Here is a 19,520-nt window from a genome sequence, read left to right as displayed (position 1 = left end):
TCACTGTCTCCCTGGGAAGCTGCGGTTAGGAGAAGAGGAGGGGGGTTCAGAGGGCAGTGAACTAGGGAGAAAAGAAGGGGAATGATGACCAACGCTTTGTGGAGCCATGGTGGTGGAGATGTGGCCCTTTGACACATCCCATTGTGGGGGTTGGTGAACTTGTTTGGTCTCAGCACAAGGTTGATGCTAACCCTTTAGCATCAACTTTGGAGGTTGACGCCTCCAAAGGTCACCTCCAAAAGGTATGGGGGCAAATACAGAGAGCTCTTTTTTACCTTTGACTTGAGCAGCAAACACCCTAGGAGACACCATTGGTCTAGTAGCTTTTAAAAATTTGTTGGTATCTTTAAAAGACTGGGGATTAGCCAATGAGCTTCCTCCTGTCACAGAAAGGACTAAGGAAGATTTGAAGGAAGAGCTGGCCTCTCCCCTTTCCTCCTGGGTCTGCTAGACAAACAGGTGCTGGCAGCTTACATACCCACTTTTGGCCTGGAAACGTGAAGAGTTAGCACAGGGGGAGTGGGAGGACCCTTTAATTCTGTATGGTAACCTGAGAGCGCTGTGGAGAATGGGTATGAAAAGGCTGAGGGCTTATTTCAGTTGAGGCTTTTCACATTTTAACGCCCTGATCTTGCATTCTCACAGCAGCACCCTCTCAGATAACGCTCAACACATCCACTTAAGTAACTCGATTACTCTCGCAGGCGCTTTTACATAATGCACCTCCCATCAGGTTGGGTGCTCAATCATTCAGCACAGGACCCAGTGTCTCTCCTCTAATATCACTTTACACACAGCTAACGAACACGGGTTCCCAACAAGTGACTGCACCAGTCAATAAAGGACGGCACAATCCTACCTGCCCACGCTGCTGCCACTGCCTCTGGAGCCAATTAGCCTGCTCCTTCCCGGGTGCTGCGGGAATACATTTCCCAGAGTGGTTCTCCTGCTCACCCTGGGGTTATCGTTCTCTCGTTCTCCTTCTTTGCAGAGGGCATGCAAAACAGAGAGGCTGTGGCAGTTCCTCTAACAGGCTAGACAGGTTAGCGCTGGGAGCTGGGGACATGATTTAAATTCACCATCCAACTCCAGCACCTTAATCCAAGCAAAGGAGTGTGTGGTAGATGTGAGGAACCCCCACGATTCCTGATGCTCTGAAAAGCAAGGAAGCTGCTGAGAGAACAGACTGGTGTGTATATCACCCCCTTTCCTCTTCTAGTCTCATGGTTTGAATTGTTACGTGACAGGTACAAGACCCAGGAATAAATGAAAGTGCACGCTCCCTGTTTGCACGAGTCCTTTCTCCTGCTCACCCCTGCCATGAAATCATGCTGGGAGTCGTGATGCAGCAACAATCTCTGTTTGGATGGCTTTAGGCAGGAAAATTCACCAACATCCTAGTTTGCTCTCCTCCTGTGGAATTTCTGCCCTGCCTCTCACCCAGCACTGAGAGGACCAAATGATAAAACGTCTGTGAAAATACTTTGTGAAAGTAAAGCTCTGCACAGATGTATGTTTTGAGTGATAATGTGGGGAAGTGGAAACGATAGCTAGATATCAGCAGGTTAGAGCCCTAAATTATTTTCTGTTCAGCTCTGCCACTTGCTAGCTCAGGAGCCTTGGACACGTCACCTCACTGACATGGGACTGTTTTCTCATCCAGAAACTGGGGAAGATAAAGCCTATTTCATAAAATTGTTTGAAAATTAAGAGGTGATATGTGTGAAGAGTTAGAAAACTGTGGAGTATTGTACACATGGAAGGAATAATTTGTTATTGCCTATGCTGATTTAATTGTGGCCTTAATCCAGCTGTCCCTGGTCCTTGGGTATTTCATTTGCATTTTATTATTTTCCACTAGTTTTTATGCTGCTCTTTCTTTAGTTTGAAAAAAGCCTCCTCTCTGTTTTAAGTCTTCTCAATGAGATAATAAGCTTCTCAGGCAGAGCCTGCATGGTTAGGTCTGCAGTGGGTTCTTCAGCAGCAGCTATCATCCCATTGAAGGATTTGTATACAGCCAGTGCTTAATAAATGCTGCAGATCCACTGAAGTCACTTGAGCACTCAGATCCACGTTCTGAAATGTTACCTCATTTCTAAGAAAGATGCTAGTGGTCTGACTCAAGGAAAGAAATAAAAAAATGAGCCTAGAGAGTTATTCTTTGATGTTCTTTCTTTCCTTGATGTTCTTTTTCTTGATTCAATGAATGAGTCTGGTTCCCTAAGCCAATTATGAGAGTCAGTCACTCATCACAAGTTCTCTCCCAACGAGGGAATAAAGTCTTTAATGATGGGGCCTTGTTGTAACTAATGGAATGGGACTGGAAGAGATATCTCTTGAGTAAAACTTATAATCTCTGTTCCAGTCTAATATAGCATCTTAAACTCAAAGATGCAATAGGATTAAAATACCTTTATTTCTCCAGACTGGAAATATCAATGCTTTTGAAACTTTAAGGCTACAAATCCATTGTATTTATATATAGTTTTGAGCTGGATCAATTTCTATAGGCACTAGTTATGGTATGTATTGTGAATTTTGTGCCTGGGGTGAGATTGCTAACAGCAACTCTCCACTTCAATCTATTAATTGCTTATTGAGTTCCTAGGAGGTGGAAAACACTGTGCTGAACTTGTGGGAGACATAGAGAAGGGGGAGATATGGGCCCTGCACCCACATTAACTCCTACCCACCCAGGGTCTGCATCGCAGTAGGTAGGGGAGCTGGAGGTATGTTCCTTTGCAATTATCAATAAATGCTTTCTCTCAGCATGCGGAGGCTGAGAGAATCAAACCCCACGACTTCATACCTCCATGCTTTATTTCCTAGAGTCCAAGCCTTGGTACAGAGAGTCATGCCTCTTTTCCTGATTCCTCCACAATGACATTGGTCACAATAACCTTTGGCAAGTTTCTGACTTGTCAAAGGGATTTCTACGATGACTGACAGCATCGTTGATGTTGAAAAATCATGGATTAGAAAGATAACAGCAGTAAAAGGAGATGGGGAAGGTTAGGATTGGAAAGGGAGCAAATGTGGTAGGGTCAAGGAAAACTGTATCTGGTTGAAGGTAATTTATGTACTCCTGATCATTTTAAGACACTTCCCAAGGCTGAGTTGATGTTTTTTCCCCTCTGCCTTCCTCCATCTCTAATCTATTTCATCAAGTCACTGCGTGGAGGCCTGGAATGCCCTCAGATTCACTACTATTAGCTATTAGATCGAGATTCCAACCGTAAATAGACTCAAATCCAAAGTTATTTCAATGTTCCCACAAAGACATAGTTTCTTTAATTATGAAAGGTCAGTGTCATACCCTCCAGGAATAGTGGCCAGCTGTGCTGAAGTCTGCTGCTGCCGCTAGAGCTTCTCCTCTTGCGGCTTCACATCTGGAAACTTCCCTAACCAGATCCAGGCAGTCTTCCGGGAGCCCGGGACCTCGGCTGGTGGCTGATCCCAGGGCAACCACAGCCTCTCACAGAGGCGTCTCACGTTAACCAGCCGACCACTGCTGCGTAACACAGACCCTCCGCTGCATGTGGACACTGTCACTACCACCACAGAGGAGCTCACGGGGTGGCAGGTCTTAGGTGGCTGGCGGGTCTTAGGTGGCTGGCGATGGTCCGAACGTTCTGCGCAGGCGCGGCCCCGCCCTGTGAACTCCCGCGGAAGGTCTCGCGTGGTTACACGCTCTCTACTCCTGCAGAGATCCTGAGGAGACTGAAAAGGAGGCTGCTGCTGACAAGGCTGTGACGCCGGAGGCGTCTCAGAGACAACGGGCTGCGCCAACTCCCAAATTACTGCTTCTCAACCCTGGGTGGCGGGCTGGTCTGAAGGCGTGCGGGTAGGAGCTGCAGCCCGCCACTTGGGACTGGACCGCGGCTCCACCACTCGGGCCATACAAGGGGAAGGAACAACCACTGACTGGTCTTAAGCTGGCCTTCCACAGACTCGTAAACAGAAACTGGAAATAAGGCTGACAGAAAATAAACAGTCCTTTAAAAAAAAAAAGAAACAGAGCAAGGCCCAGACAGTGGGAGTTTGAGAAGGGAAAGCCTTGAGTGAGGAAGACCTCCCGAGGGGCTAGCCTGAACTGGAAGGGACTGCCAACGCCTGCTATCTCAGAGCCTCAGCGGCAGCGGAGTGAGCGCCTCTGTGGTGGGAGTGACAGTGTCCACACGCAAAGGAGGGTCTCTGTTACGCAGCAGTGGTTGGCGGGTTAACGTGAGACGCCTCTGTGAGAGGCTGTGGTTGCCCTGGGATCAGCCACCAGCCGAGGTCCCGGGCTCCCGGAAGACTGCCTGGATCTGGTTAGGGAAGGTTCCAGATGTGAAGCTGCAAGAGGAGAAGCTCTAGCGGCAGCAGCAGACTTCAGCACAGCTGGTGGGCCACTATTCCTGGAGGATATGACACTGACCTCAGCCGGGTTTTTAATGGCAACAGTGGCAGGAGCAGAAGCTTCTCCCAGATTCTCTTTAGATTTATGATGTAGATGTCATCACTTTTCCTGTTGTAGACGTACTGTTCCATTTGGAAGTCAACCACCTCAGTTGGTTTCTGCTGCAAGGAATTTGAGGACATCAAGGGCTCTGCACATTGTGAAAGTTTCGTTTTAAGTTACGGCAGGAACCTAGAACAATGCCGTATGGACCCCTCCATGGGAAGCGCAGAAAGGCCTTGCTCTATTTTTGGTGAAGATCTCTTAGCTTTCACATGATAACTCTCCAACTGACTGAGGACTTAGGCTCTACTTATTCTTGTCTTCTTTGGCCAAGGACCTTCAACCACGCCCTGTGGTGCTGTCGACTCCTTATCACCGCAGCTGCTCCACTGGTTAATACCCCTCATCAAGTGTGGCTTCTGCAGCTGGACACGATATTCCAGGTGGGTGACCAGTGTGGAGCAGGGACTCTCGCTGACCTTGTTCTGTACATTATGTCCAGGTATATAGCTTGATATCCCTTATAGGAGCTTTCTGAAACTTTTATAAAGATGTCTATGGAAGGGAGATAGTTTCAGAAAGCAGAGATCAGAAACATAGGACCCTTAGAATGTTAGTGTTAACATCCTTAAACTGGAGAAATTTTCACAGGAAAAGAAATCCCCATAAGAATACTATAATTGTGAATTTGTATCTCCAAAGAGTTTTAGATTGGAAAGTCATCCTGAGGAGGTTCTTTTTTTTTTTTTTTTTTTAATTTTTATTAGGGTATAATTGCTTTACAATGGTGTGTCAGTTTCTGCTTTATAACAAAGTGAATCAGCTATACCTATACATATACCCCCATATCTCCTCCCTCTTGCGTCTCCCTCCCACCCTCCCTATCCCACCCCTCTAGGTGGTCACAAAGCACCGAGCTGCTCTCCCTGTGCTATGCTGCTGCTTCCCACTAGCCATCTATTTTATATTCGGTAGTGTATATATGTCTATGCCACTCTCTCACTTCGTCCCAGCTTACCCCTCCCCCTCCCCGTGTCCTGAAGAGGTTCTCGTAAAATGTTTATAGTTATCCCAGACATGCCTTGTCTATACAGAATTTCTTGGACTGACCTATGTATTTCCCTCTTAGAAATTTACCCAACTCTTCTACCACGGAAAGTCTGGGTTACGCTACTGTGGTGGTTTCAGATTGGTCAGTTCCATGGCATTGGGTGAAATTCTCCTGGAATATGCAGCTTTCTTCTATAAAGGGGAAGAATGTGGGTGGAAGCTGGAATATTGAAAGAGCTCAGAATCAGAGGATGGCCTCTGGGAGTAGCTTCAGGAAGCCTCAGGAATGACTGGGGCTCCAATGAGATAATGGGAGTAAAAGCCACAGACCACAGGTATGAAGTTCTATGAACATATAAGGAGCGCAGTATTGTGAGCAGGCTCTTGTCCAGTGTGGTAGGGCGGGTGCTAAGAAGCTTTGCAGTCTGCTCTGGTTCTTATACTATAGAGCTCCTACCCGGTTTCCCCTTTGCTGTATTCTAATCCTAATTGCTACCTTGGACAAGTTGCTTAAACTTTAAGCCATGTTTTTCTTGTTGCTACAGAGATTATTTTACTACTAATGACTGTAACTCTTCCATGTTTCTTCCAACCCCTCCCCTGCTCTTATAGATAGTTCTGGAAGTGTGTATCCTAGGCACTGGTAATCATTATCACCTTCCTGTGGCCTCCATGGTGCGAAGTCCGGGACATCTATCTATGGCAGTGCTGTCCTGGGCAGAGTGGAGGAGGGGCTATTTATTATTAGGTTTTGAACAAATTCCTTGAGTCATAGGCAGTATGGAGTGGTCAGGGCCACCCTGACCTGCACCCCATGCCTTCTTTTTTTTTTTTTTATATATATATATATATATTTTAACAGATTATTTTTTACATTTATGTATTTATTTATTTTTGGCTGTGTTGGGTCTTCGTTTCTGTGTGAGGGCTTTCTCCAGTTGTGGCAAGCGGGGGCCACTCTTCGTCGTGGTGCGCGGGCCTCTCACTATCGCGGCCTCTCTTGTTGCGGAGCACAGGCTCCAGACGCGCAGGCTCAGTAATTGTGGCTCACGGGCCTAGTCGCTCTGCGGCATGTGGGATCTTCCCAGACCAGGGCTCGAACCCGTGTCTCCTGCATTGGCAGGCAGATTCTCAACCACTGCACCACCAGGGAAGCCCACCCCATGCCTTCTTACCCTGCAAGCAGTGGCATGAGATTGGGGGTGGGGTGTAGGGTACGGACACTGTTTCTCTTTTCTCTGGAGGAAGGGTAACCAAGGAAGTTTGAAGTGTCCTTGGATACACTGCCAAGGTCTGCCTCTCCCATAAGCATGGGGCCAGGAGAAGGAACTGGGCTCACTGGGTGACGCCCAGAGGTCAGAGCAACCCACCACATCCTCCTTCCTGAGTGAATGTGGTGGTTTCCCTGGGACCCATGTAGGGAGAGTACTTCCGTGATGCCAGTGCACTCAGTAGCTTCTAATTCAGCCAAGCCAAACCGTCAACATAAATCATCCTTGTCCCAGACATTTGCTTTTTACCCAACAAAGTCATCAGATCCTTACCTGGAGTTATGCAAGAAATGTTTTAAAGGAAACCTGTGAAATGAATTCCTTTTTCCCCTCTTTCCTTCCCTGGCCCCTCTGCAATCCCCATTGTTCAGCAAGGGATTACTGCACAAACCAGGCAACCTTTCTTTCACTCAACAAAGAAATTTAGCGATCTCTGAGGCTGTGTCACCTTGCCAGCAGAAACACTGAATGGCAATAGTGCTGAGAGTCGACACTAATAGCCGACACCAAATTAAACTGCCAGACTCAGTGTGATGTAGCTCTGTCACCTCTTGACACTTCTGATGTGAGTACAGGGGCTTCTGCAGGAAATTCATCAGCTGTAGTTCATGACGCATCATCTTTACATATCTGTCCATCTACATTTGTCAGCAACGGGCAATTCTCAGATGACTTCAGTGATTGTATACAGATTGCACTACCTCCAGACATAGTAACCACGGTTTTAACTCTTAGGGCTCCTTTAGCTCTACCTTCCCTGCTGACAAGGCCTGGTTACTGGTGTTGCCATTCTCCTTGTGTTTCAAGTGGTGATTGACAAAGGCTGATTAAGAAGGTCTCCTTTCTTTTTTCCTACTAACCAGTATCTCAAATTCGTTCTTTCTTTCCAACTTAGCTATACTGTGGATGCATGTTTTCTTTGATGTGTATTTCTAGAATGTCATCTAAAAACGTGTATTTGCTCATTAATGGCTTCATTTACCATTGCCCTGATGGGGAAAATTATGTTTAGTACAGGCTCATCTTGATAATCAAACTTGTTTGCTTCCCAGTGGAAAATGTCTTTGATTTTTCCATGCCTTCCTGGCAGATCATTTTAGTATAGTAATAGCTGCTAATGTGCCAAGATCAGCGGCTTGCTGATTTAAAAAATATTTTTAGACCCTTAAAATTCTCAGTGGTTATTACGACCTTAGGTATTTATTTCACACATTTGTTTACATGTTCAAGTTTCTACACACTCTGAGGAGTAAGTTAAGTTGCTTTTCAGGGGGTGCAAATGTGTTTTTTCCCTTGCGTGTCTTCCTAATATGATTCTAGAAAGAATAGTCTCAAATATATAAATAGTGGTGAGGACATGGGTGTCTCCAGCTTTTGGTATCATAGTACAAGCTGTATTTAAAAAACTTTTTATGGGGGGATTCATTGCAATGATACTACTCTCCATATGCATTTCTCCAGAATGAAGACTACACTTTTTCACAAACCACATGTGCGTGTTTATTTTTTGTTTTTGTTTTAAGGAGAATGAGCTTTTCAGTGGTAAGGACGATGCTTTCTTGTTTTTAATTCATTGATAATAGAGCATTTGCTGTCGTTGCCATAGTGACTGGGAAACGCTGTCCCATGCTGGCTCATGAGGGCCATTCTAGGGCCAAGAGTAGTGCTGTCCCTCAGGTTGTAGGATTCATCCGGTAGTTGCTCTTCTTGGGACGCCTAGTCACTTCCTTGGATTTTGGGCCACTGATGAGGTTCATAGTGTGTTTGAAGACACCCTTGCGAGGATACCTCTGGTGGCTGTGGTCAGTTGTGAGGCCATCTTGAGGGTGGTAAGGGTGTGAGAGTGTAGCAGGGGGTACGCCCAGTGCAGTAACTAGAGGTGGCGATCCATCCAGTATGGACTTTCTAAGGCAGGTGAAATTCCTGTTTAAATTTCTTGAAATAGTCTGAATTTAGCTTTAAAATAATCTGGGGATGGGCGAGTAGCGGTGGTGATGGCAAGTAGAGATGAAATAAGATTTACCAGGAATTTATAGTGTTGAAGCTGGGTGATGAATATATGGGGTTCATTAAACTATTCTCTCTGCTTTTGTATATGTTTTAAAATCCCTACAACACAAAGTTAAAAAATGATATTCATTTTCTTGAAGTGGTAGGTTATGACTCTGTAAAATGAAACTACATTGATTTGATTATTGTTAATGATCTTGCATTGTTTAATAGATGAATCCATATCAAGCATCTTTAATCCTAATTTTATGTTGATCTCAAAAAGGATTCAATGTGGACTCTATTTTCTGAGTTCCTTTTGGACTTCTCTATTTTCACAAAACCACTGGTTTTGGTGTCAGCCTTAAATGTAGGTCAGCTCCACACTGCCTAAGGGAAACCTGACATTTGATATGCTTACCTAGGGTATTGCCTGGTACTTCAAGAAAATAAGGATCCCCCTCCACACCCCTTCACCCTAGAGTTCTCCTGACAATTGTGGCTGTGGAGAAGGGGCATTCTGAGAGGGGAGGGGGGAGGCAGTGCTCACAAGACTGTATCCACATGAATCATGTTTTTATACCTATGTCACCCCATTTGAGTTTTATTCCTGTTCTTCAAAGTGCTGTCTTGATTCAGAATGCAAGACACCGTTACTTTTAATAAGGCTGGTCTTTACATTAAGGAGGATCATGTCATGCAAGGTTTATGGCGTAACAGTAAGATTAAATATCTCACACGATCCAAATTTCACATGGGTTTCATGAATGAATGAATTTTAAGGAGAGCATGCTTAGGATGAATTCACAGAACACAGTTCTTGACTAATACACAAGACCACAAGACTATACTGTAATACAGCCCAAAGCAGGAACATATTCCTGCTTACTCAGAACCATGGTGGTAAGGTCAAGTCCCAGTATATCGAGCCAGCCTGAGAGAAAACAGCAAATGAAGTGGTGGGAAAAAATGCTTTGAATCTAACTTATAACTCCTATCTTAAACATATTTGGATAGAAGGTACTTACGACATTTTTGTAAAATGATAGATATCTCAGCAATAAGACAGCTGTGAGAATCCAGTTTATATGATTTGAGATTGCTCTGCTTAAATATACATTTGAGTTGCTTATGAAACATGGAGTTATTGGAATAAGTCACGGGGTAAAAACAAATTGAGACTGGCTACTTAAGGCTATGTTTCAGAGGCTGTGACTTGAAGTGGCTGAGGTAAACAGCTCACTCAGCTGGGGATTATAATGGGAGTGCTGACAACCCTCACTAATTAGGATGCTCTCAGGCAGCTCTGTAATAGCTGCGGGGAGCAGCTATCAGTAAACAGTGTTACATTGGGGGGGGGTCACTGCATCGGGTGTCTCTCTGCACCGCAGAGACTTCACTTGCCTTGCTCCTAGCAGTCGTCTTGCTTCCAGCTCTTTCTTTAACACCCCAAGGATCTCAATGCCCTTCTCCAAGAGACACAAAGAATTCTGAGCTTACCAGAAGTCTCCTCCGCGCGGGCAGAGGGTGAAAGATGACACCTGCAAACACACAAACTAATTATAACCCTATTTAGTTCCTGTGGGTGAATCTCTCTGTCCATCCCCTTTGCCCTTTCCCACATTTAATTCCTGTTTGGTGCAGAGGGCAGGATTATTTCTGGAAACCAGCCTTTCCCCTCCAGTTCTCCCCCCAGCTGCCAAACACAGGCAGTCATCCTGTGGTAGTTAACAATCTCATCGTGAGGAGTACATTTTACGGTACTCTTGGTCAGGTAAATTCTAAATTAGCTCAGTTAAAACGGGTCATAAGACACAATGCTGCCATGTCTATTAGCTCCTGGACCTCTGCCAATACACCACACTATTTCGGGAGCTGGGCTTCTGGCAAAAGGAATCATTACCCAGAGATTATGGGCAGGAAGGGCGGTGTGGGGGACACCCAGCAATGGTGGCTTTCTCTCATTCTGGCTTCACTTTCAAGTTTTGGGGTGATAAATGAAGGGTTAGAGAGGACTGACTGCGGGCAGGGTAGGGTATGGGGATGCTGGGGGAGTGCTGAGGGACCTATCACTGAGGTCACTGTCCCTGCCATCACCCGGGATTGCTGGGGAAAGGCTGCTGCCAGGTTCACTCTTGGTTTCCCAATGGCCCTGAAGAGGATGGAAGGGCTTCTCAGACACTGCAAAGAGTGGTTTGACCTCCCCAGGCCATGGTCTCAGAATGAGATCGAGTGGAGAAAGATGGGGGGCTCCAGGCCCTTCTTGGGCAGAACATCTGGATGACTTTGAGCAAGTCACTTTCTCCTTTCTTGTCCTGTTTCTTCACCTACTGATTGAAGAGGTTGGGCAGTAGGACCCCTGAAGTCCTTCCTGTCTCAAACATCTTGTGACTCTGGCATTCTCTGCAAACCAGTGGAGTTGACCTGGGATGTTTTCCTGACTCTCTAGAGACAGCTGTGGGCTCTGTGGGCCCAGGCTGGTGCCCTCCTTTGGGTGGTGTTTAAGGCATGGCTGCCTCTGGTTCTGAAAATACATCTTTCTAAGATTTTTCTGGCTACTTTTGATGTTCTGAGCCGGCAGGGAGCAAGGAGTTCAGCACAAAATAACCCACTGTGTACTGAATGCCAAGAGAGGAACATTTAACTTCAAAAAGATATGCAAACAAGCATGTTTTTTAAAGGACCTACAGTGTGCCACAGCAGTTTTCCTGGAGTATGTGTGTGTGTACTGTGGGGAGGGGTACAGGATAGATTACTGCCATGAACAAAATACTCTCTCTGCCCTTAAGCAGTTTGCAATATAATGGAGATCAAAGCAGGCTCAAAGAATTCCAGGGAGTGAAAAGAAATAAAGATGGAGGGTTGAGTTTGAGCTGAAGTGTCCAGTAGAAAAATTTGAAATTGGAATGAGAGTGGAGGAGAAACTTTTAAAAGCATAATGGTATTAGAGTCCCACCTAGATCTGGGATGGGAAGCATTTGGTGGCTGTTGATCTTGAGGCACTGGTATTGCTAAGGATTCCACAGCTTTACAACTTCTGGGTGTAATTTATTAAGCAAGGGGGTCTGTGAAATGTAATTTTAAGCCTCTCAGACTCTGTGATACACAGCTGGCGGATGGGAGAATGACCGTAGGAGGTGATAAACAGCTTGGATTGGATCCACAGGGCAATGAGAAACCACTTTGGTACATTAAAGTGTGGGTTGGTGTGCTCATCACATCATCAGAAAAAAGAACTTTGGCAGCGGTCAGAAGGTATGATGGAAGAGACGGTCATAGGCGTAAGACTAATAAAATAACAACAGCTCAGATCACAGAAGATGAGATCTACAAAATTTGTGAAATTTTAAAGTCAAGAGATAAAAGAAAAATATCATCCATATTGAAATATATGCAATATTTGTTTGAAAATAGTCATGTACAGATGGATGGTTAAGAAAAAAAAAAAACAATAGCTACCATCTATTGAATTTTTATTATATGCCAGGTATGTTTTACTTACGTTAAATGTTATCTCATTATCCTCACAACAATCCTATGTGGTAGGTATTGTGAACCCAATTTACATATGAAGAAACTAAGTCTAAGAGACATTAAGTGACTTGCCCAAGATACACAGTTAACAACCATGGAGGATCAGGTTACAAATGGGGGAGGGTCCTTCCTCGGAGTCTAGACTTGTCTGATTCCAACTCTTATTCCCTATGAATATAACCTGATTTGTTCATGAAACGTTATGTTTGTTATATTTATAATATTTTCCAGTAATTTTTAAGAAAAATATGAATTTTGAAGCATTTTAAGGTCGATGAGTAAAACATTTAAGGTAAGATGTTAATGCAATACTACCAAGACCCAGTGCCCTTCAAATGATTTCTGAAAACCACTGACAGATATGTAATCATCATCATCATAGCTATTGCCATTAAGTGCAAACATCAGAGGACAGACATCCTTCAAGAACTGGAGGAAGATTAATTTATGACCCTGAAAGGAGACTGCCATTTTCACAAGGGAAGGAAGGAACTCAGGTGGACTTCCCTGTGTTGACTTTTGATCTAGAGATTCAAGGAAGTGTTCCTGACTTCCTGCTATGGCTTCAAAAGACCCAGAGTAGAAGGGGAACTGAAAGTAAGGTCTTTTTTGAAAACAAGTGCTTTTCATGCCAACGTGACATGGAAAGAGTTTTCTTTTGTATTAAAAATAATATTGACATCTTTGTCTCTGCTCAAGTTTTTGTCTGACTCACAGTAAACTGGAAAAAAATGAAGATGATGATTCCTTAATGTTTCGCAGTTGCCAGCGCCATGTATAATAAAATTAAAAACGACTAAAGGTAAATTCAGTGACAAAATGGGTGATTTAAGTGCATTTTTCCTTTAAATGACTACAAAAAATTCTTGTATCTCCTTGACTACTAACGTAGAACTTTCTGGTATTGGGTGTTGTAGGTTCCTGGAATGATACGATTCTTTAGGTTGTGCAGAATTTTCTCCCTGGAGACTTGAAAACAAGTTTCTCATCTGAGATAGTTTATAGGTAACCTTCTTTATGAGGAGGAGGGGAGACCAAGTGGTCCCGTTGGGTTTCTTTCTGCTTTTATAAAATGATAACACCATGTCATACTGTGTATTTTACCATTTATTTTTTCTACCTATATCAGTCTTGGGCTTAGGCATGAAGAGCAGAGTCCACTCTGACTAGTTAAAGCAAGAAAGGGATTGACATAAAGGATATTAAAGGTGGGGAAGAAACACACTTGGGGTCAAGCTTCTAGGATGATTACCCACACCCAGCTGCAGAAAGTGGCCTGATGGGAAAGCCTGGAAGCTGTTGAGTACCAGATGATGCTAGGAAGCCAAAGTTACTGCAAGTGCTAAAGCCACCAGCCCTGCTGCCAGTTTTGTGCTAGAAATTCTACCTTGAACTACCAGAAAACCTCCACAGGCATTGCTGCCTCCACCATCCCAAACTACATGTCTCTGCCACTCCTTTCTTCAGGAGCAAGGGACATCCCATCAGCCTGTCATCAGCATTGCATACTTCCCCCAAACAGTGTCATCTTTGTGTGCTTGATTGGCAGAGCCTAAACCTCAGGCCTGTGTCCTAGCTCCAAGGGAGGCTGGGCATTTGTGTTCTACTTTGGGGAGGTTGGGTTCACAATGTGGGGATTTCCCCAGACACAAGAAGTTGATTCAAAAGCTAATGGGGGGGCTTCCCTGGTGGCGCAGTGGTTGAGAATCTGCCTGCTAATGCAGGGGACACGGGTTCGAGCCCTGGTCTGGGAAGATCCCACATGCCACGGAGCAGCTGGGCCCGTGAGCCACAATTGCTGAGCCTGCGCGTCTGGAGCCTGTGCCCCGCGACGGGAGGGGCCGCGATAGAGAAAGGCCCGCGCACCGCGATGAAGAGCGGTCCCCGCACCGCGATGAAGAGTGGCCCCCGCTTGCCGCAACTGGAGAAAGCCCTCGCACAAACCGAAGACCCAACACAGCCAAAAATAAATAAATAAATAAATAAATAAATAAGAAAATCCTTTAAAAAAAAAAAAAAGCTATATAAAAAAAAAAAGCTAATGGGCCCTGTGAAAGTGGCAGATGTCACTACTCCATCCCAGCCAACTTCCTGCTTCCAAGTATATGAAGGAGTGACATGTGGGCAAGAAAAGACCAGAGGAAACTTTTATCGAGAAGCTCTGTAGCAGATGTGGTGGGTGTGCCACCCATATCCATTGGAATGTACCATATTATGGTGCTCTGTTGCTTCCAGCTGCCAGCATCTGCATCTCTTCGCCCAGGGTGGGAGTGCTGGGGGAATTAACACAGCCTCCACCAACTGTCAATCAATCACTGAGCTCAGCTCCCTTGCCCCTTGGGTGGGATAACCCAGTGGCTCTTGTTTTACACAGTGTCCCAGAGTTTCTCCCTTGGAATAAGCCCCAGTTGTTCACAGTGTAGGTGGCTTGCTATCTGACCCTTTATTGCTTCCTTCCCTGCCAGGTCTCACTTTGTCACTTGCCTACAGGTGTTTCCTATGCTTCACAAGTATACACCCTGTGCCTTATTTGGGGTTTGCCTCAAGGGGATCCCATGCTAAGGTGACCTTTTTTGCCCTAGGTGCTCTAACATTCTGAGTTAATTCTTTGCAGTTTTTTTTTTTTTTAATTATTCTTTTTTTTTTTAAAGATTATTATTTTTTTTAAATTTTATTTACTTATTTATTTATTTATGGCTGTGTTGAATCTTCATTTCTGTGCGAGGGCTTTCTCTAGTTGCGGCAAGTGGGGGCCACTCTTCATCGCGGTGCGCGGGCCTCTCACTATCGCGGCCTCTCGTTGCAGAGCACAGGCTCTAGAGCGCAGGCTCAGTAGTTGTGGCGCACGGGCTTAGTTGCTCTGGGATCTTCCCAGACCAGGGCTCGAACCCGTGTCCCCTGCATTGGCAGGCAGATTCTCAACCACTGCGCCACCAGGGAAGCCCTCTTTACAGTGTTTAATGAGGAAAGTGAGGCTCGGTTACCAGCCTGGCTTTCATAGACGACTTCCTCACTCACTGACCGTGAAGTCTGTCGTGGAGTAGGCTGCTCCAGGGCAGGGCTATACCTTCAGGTCTTCAGGCTTGGCCGCAAGAGCCCTCACAGCTTCTCCCTGCTGCCCCCGGCAATAGTTCAGCTGACAGAAAATCACTCCTAGGACCATCCTCTGTACAAATTGCTGCTAAAACACTTTAAAAGAGTTCATCTCACTTCTCTCAGAGCTCTTCTCTGTTCCTTTCCAGGTGGCAGAAGACAAAAGAGACAGGATAAAGCAGAACAATTTTGAGCCCTTACAATGCCAAAAAATATAGGCTCTCTGCCTCTTAAGACTAGATTCTCTTTCAACAGGGGAGGTAATTTCCACTTTGCTCTACAAGAATAAATAAAGCAATCACCATTCTGTCAGTTTCCTAGCTTGGCATTCTTTCAGCTGATTTTATATCCAGCAGTGCAGCTGTCGACAGAGTCTTAGCTAGGCTGAGCTACCTGCAAACCTTTCCAACGTACCTCCATAGGAACATTGGAAATTCTTTTCTTTTCTTTCTTTTTTTTTTAAGAGCTATTCTTTTTTTTTTTTTTTAATTAATTAATTAATTTTTTTGGTTGTGTTGGGTCTTCGTTTCTGTGCGAGGGCTTTCTCCAGTTGTGGCAAGCGGGGGCCACTCTTCATCGCGGTGCGCGGGCCTCTCACCATCGTGGCCTCTCTTGTTGCGGAGCACAGGCTCCAGACATGCAGGCTCAGTAATTGCGGCTCACAGGCCTAGTTGCTCCGCGGCATGTGGGATCCTCCCAGACCAGGGCTCGAACCCGTGTCCCCTGCATTAGCAGGCAGATTCTCAACCACTGCACCACCAGGGAAGCCCGGAAACTCTTTTCTGAGAGAGCCTGCGTACTATAAAAATCAGAAAATGTGTACATAGCTTTTGAACATGGAATGGAACAGAGTTTCAGGACCCCTTCAAAGCATGCTTTTATAAAATAGCTTGAACACATGGAGAAAAACCCCTTTTCTAAAGTTGCTTTCCACGGGCCCTCTCTCTCCTGGCTCAAGCTGCTGACCGGCCCTTCCACCCCTTTATGTGTGTATGGGCTTCCCGTGCTCCTGCCCCTTTGCTTTTTCCAGATATAAAAGTCAAACACTCCTACTGCTGTTCCTTTTCTCTGAAAACACTTGACCCGTGAGTTTCACAAACACTCTGTTTTCAAGTTGTGGGAAATGGAGGCACAGAAGAGAGAAGTGATGTCTTTAGAGTTATTCATGGTGCGGAGGGAAGGAGAGCTGCCTTAGAAAATGCTCCCTTAGGAACCAGGCAGAAAGGCTTTCATGCCACTTAGTGCTTGAAAAGAACCACTAGAAGGGGCCAGTGTGGAGGGCGCTTGAGGACGAATTTGACAAATACTGCAGAGTATAAGGTTTTGTTTTTTCCTTTCTGCAAATTATTTTTCGGAAAATAAGGAGTTTTCTTATAGCTATTTAGTCAATACCAGATTTCTGTTGATTGCCTACTATGCGCTAGACAATGTTCTAAACCAGGGGTCAGCAAACTTTTTCTGTAAAGGGCCAGATAGTAAATATTTTAGGCTGTGCAAGTTATACAGTCTCTGTCACAACTGTTCATTTCTGCTGTTACAGAGCAAAACCAGCCATAGACAATACACAAATTAATAGGCCTGACAGTGTTCCAATAAAACTGTTTATAAAACCTATGTTCACAGATTTGGCCCATAGGCCATACTTGCTGATCCCTGCTCTAGGCACTGGGGATACAATAGTTCAGAAAACAGTATCCTTGCCTTCAAAGAATCTACATTCTGATATAAATTCTACTTTAAAATCTAAATCTTTACCAACAGGCATTTGTGGTTTGGGCTAAGCATTCAGCTACAGTATTGTACACGGATTCAAAACAGGCCTAGATGGAAGTAAAGATGGCCTGCCCTAGAAATTTGTGTGAAGTGACCCCAAAAGTGGCTCTAAAAAGATGTCAAACATGCTTATGATTAGTTTTATTAAAATTACTTCATGTAACGTGAAATTGGCAAAGAAGAAATATTTGTAAATTGGTAATTCTAGATTGATTCTGTGGATGTAATTTAAATATGTATGTGAATGAAATTAAAATACTAGCTTTCTCTAAGTAGAAATTGGACTATTTAATTCACATTCTGGAAATCATATATTCAAGTTGGCTAAAATACTTTTTGGGGACCCTCTCTTTGTGGAAATGGGAGATGCCTTCTATTTCATCTCCTGAGCTATCATCCTCTTCTCATTCCTTTTTTTTCTGTTTAGTTTTTATTTCATAGTCATAAAGTTAATTTTGCAATCCAGCTAAACTTGGAGAGGGATAAGGAAAATATGGAACCCAAAGAACTGCAGTGGGAGCACAAAGATTATAGGGTATTTCGAGCAGATGGGGGTGAAGGGGTGCTCTCCTGAGCTACAGAAAGAATGGTCTGGTGGTTAAGATAAAACACAAGTCAAATTTATTAGATTTGTCCACAGTCAGCAGTGGTGATCTTCTTGCTGGTCTTGCCATTCCTGGACCCAAAGCACTCCATGACTTCCACAATATTCATTCCCTCTTTCACCTTGCCAAAGACCACAGGTTTGCCATCCAACCACTCAGTCTTGGCAGTGCAGATGAAAAACTGGGAACAGCTTGTGTTGGTTCTAGCATTTGCCATGGACGAGATGCCAGGACCCATATGCTTCAGGATGAAACTCTTAGCAAATTTCTCCGCATAGATGGACTTACCACCAGTGCCATTATGGTGTGTGAAGTCACAACCCTGGCACATAAATCCTGGAATTACAGTATTCTGTGAAAGCAGGAACCTTTATAAACAAATCCTTTCTCCCCAGTGCTCAGAGCACGGAAATTTTCTGCTATCTTTGGAACTTTGTCTGCAAACAGCTTGAAGGAGACACAGCCCAAGGGCTCGCCGTCAATGGCAATGTTGAAGAACACGGTGGGGTTGACCATGGCTGGACAGTGGGAGAGGCTCCAGGCGGCAGCGTCTGCAAGGCCCTCTTCTCATTCCTTGATCCAGCTTTCTCCCTGCTTCTACTCTTGCTCCCATACCCCCCACATTCCACTCTCTATAAACCTGTCAGAGTGGTTATTTTAACATAGAAATCAGATCATGTGCCTTTCCTGCTTAGGACCCTCAAATGGCTTCCCCCCACATTTGGAATACTATCCAAAGTCCTTCTCCTGGCCCACCAAGGCCATCAAAACCTGGCACTCACCTCCCTTTCCCGCCGGTTTCCCACCTTTCTCTCCTCCCTTACTCTGATCCTGCCTCACTCACCTCCTTGCTGGTCTTTGACTCAAGGCCTTATTTTGCCCTCTTTCTGCATGATGCTTCCTCAGGTCTCCATGTGACTGGCTCCCTCACTTCATGCAGGTCTCTACTTGATCATCTCCTCAGGGCGATCCCCAACTGCCCTATCTAAAGAGACCCCTAGGCACTCTCTGTCTCCTTGATCTGCTTCTTTCTTTTCATAGCACTCATTATTCTCTGCCTTTGTTATGTGCATTATTTGCATATTTGCCAGTCTCCCCCACTGGAATGCAAGCTCCATGAGGGCTTTGTCCTTTTTTTTTTTTTTTTAAATGCTGAATTCTCAGTGCCTAGAATAGTGCTTTGCATATAGTAGACAGTCAATAAATATTGAATAAATGAATAAATAAGTGAATGACTATATGCTATCTATTAAGTACCAGTTATGGACCAGGCATTATTCCTGCTTCTTCAATGTATATTGTTATGTAACTTCTTTTGCATATGTTAGTTCATGTGTGATATAGAATGAATAGATCCCACTTTAGTGCAAATAGGTTATAAATGTCATTTGAGGGTATAAAATCAATTAAAAGAAAAAAGAACTTTTATTTGCCTTGTGAGTCTCTACATAACTGAGGCATAGACTCTGTTTTATCTTTGGTTAAGTCCCCCTTTTCTCATTCCAGGGCTGATCAACCTCTTTCTCTCTTCCCTGAGGGTAATAAGAAAATGTATGAGTTCTCCCCATGCTTTCTGCATTTTATGTGCAGACTTCTTTTTCAGTTCTCTCTGTAGAATTGGGATTCCCTTAATACATTTTTCCAGGGATTTGCCATCAGTTTGGATGCCCAGGACAAGGCAATTAATTCCACAGTGACTAAGCCCAAAGCCCTAGTATGACCCCTCCTTTGACCTAGAGAACCCTTTGGATTGTTAACCTGTGT

The 19,520-nt window shown here is 44.6% G+C and overlaps 1 pseudogene; it reads right to left on the bottom strand.

Moving 5' to 3' along the window:
• Positions 1 to 17,775: 17,775 nt before the first annotated feature.
• On the bottom strand, positions 17,776 to 18,272 carry LOC103003849 (peptidyl-prolyl cis-trans isomerase A-like; annotated as a pseudogene).
• Between the last annotated feature and the right edge of the window lie 1,248 nt (positions 18,273 to 19,520).

This window comes from Balaenoptera acutorostrata, chromosome 3 (assembly GCF_949987535.1).
Source record: "Balaenoptera acutorostrata chromosome 3, mBalAcu1.1, whole genome shotgun sequence".
NCBI lineage: Eukaryota > Metazoa > Chordata > Mammalia > Artiodactyla > Balaenopteridae > Balaenoptera > Balaenoptera acutorostrata.
This window is presented reverse-complemented; position numbering and strand designations above follow the sequence as displayed.